The sequence below is a fragment of the Formica exsecta genome, unplaced genomic scaffold (genome assembly GCF_003651465.1).
Source record: "Formica exsecta isolate Colony F162 unplaced genomic scaffold, ASM365146v1 scaffold228, whole genome shotgun sequence".
Lineage (NCBI taxonomy): Eukaryota > Metazoa > Arthropoda > Insecta > Hymenoptera > Formicidae > Formica > Formica exsecta.
In genome coordinates, this window is record NW_021849573.1 from 615,199 (window position 1) to 616,590 (window position 1,392).

Here is a 1,392-nt window from a genome sequence, read left to right on the forward strand (position 1 = left end):
CAATTATAAAGATTAAACTTATGTTAATGTTAAAATACAATATTATATATATACATATAAATTATTGTAAATATTTTATAAGTATTCTGAAATAAAATGTAGGATATTTTATGTGCATTATATTGCACAATAATATAAAATAAATCTCGCGGAGGTAAACGAGCAATTAATTTTATAGGTAGTGTAAACGACATAAATTAAATAAGTTATAAATTACTTACCCCAGGGTTGCTCCGTCGTTGTCCGATGCCTTCCTGGGCCTCCTCTTCCTCCTCTCTTGTTCATTCTTTGCTGCTCGTTTATGGCACTCACAACACTCTCGAAAATACGGTTAATTACGATCGCGTGCGCGTATTAATCAGCAAATTACGACGATCGCGCGACACTTTGCACGGCACTCCCGATGCGCACTTTGTTGTACTCACACGCGATGCGCACTTTGGTATATTGCAATGGGAGAATAACACGAAAATTACAATTAATTCGACCATTATACGACCAATTTCATCGTAGACGTATAATACTTAGACTGCGCATTCGACCGAAAGGTCGTCAAATATTAGATAGAGATAGCATGTTTTGTGTTGTTATGTTTTGTACCACATATTTTCATCCCCTCTACTTTTCTGTTTTCCCACTCAACGAAGGTTTGTTTACCCTACCTCGCGTCGTCAGAAAAAGAGGTTGGTGATCATACAGCATATAGCAGCTATTTATTTCTATTTTCTGACGTGTTCTGACTACACGAGACGTAGAAACCGCGCGGTCTAACAATAAGTATTATACATCTATAAATTTCATGCGCACAATGCTATTTCTATGTTAACGAATAATAAGATTTTTAGATTAGTATCTTATATTATATAACACATATAAGTGTAAACAAATATACGAATTAAAATTGGAGACGAATATTCATCGAACGTAATATTCGAAAATGTATCATTGTTTTGCCGATTATTCGCGCGATAGATTGCTATCAAGTAAATCAAATGCGTATGAAATATTCGCTTTAACAAATCACCGATATGTACGTCCTGTATAGACATTGAATTTTTTACTGCGCGTTTGATCCATATGGAAATTTATAATTAATTACAATCATATACATATACTAATTAAACGTGTCACGATAACGATTCATCCTATATCCGTGATATTTCGTTAATAATTAAAAAATCCGCGAATGACTTCAGCAATTTCATTCTGACACTGCATGATAGTAGGCGAGTCGAATTAATGACTAGTTAAGGACCGTCCCAAAATATATCGAAATTCGTATTGATACACTGCCAAGAGATACGTAAGACACGTGAAATCGATGTATTTTTGTTATGTATTATTGTATATTTCAAACATAGACATAGTATATCTAGAATATTAAGGAGTGGG

At 33.8% G+C, this 1,392-nt stretch overlaps 1 protein-coding gene across 1 annotated transcript in view; it reads right to left on the reverse strand.

Moving 5' to 3' along the window:
- The window catches only part of LOC115235610 (homeotic protein antennapedia), a 122,474-nt gene extending 121,959 nt beyond the window's left edge, over positions 1–515 (reverse strand). Inside the window, exon 1 of the mRNA XM_029807507.1 lies at positions 222–515. The gene's annotated coding sequence lies outside the window, so the exon portion shown is untranslated. The remainder of the gene's footprint in view (positions 1–221) is intronic.
- Between the last annotated feature and the right edge of the window lie 877 nt (positions 516–1,392).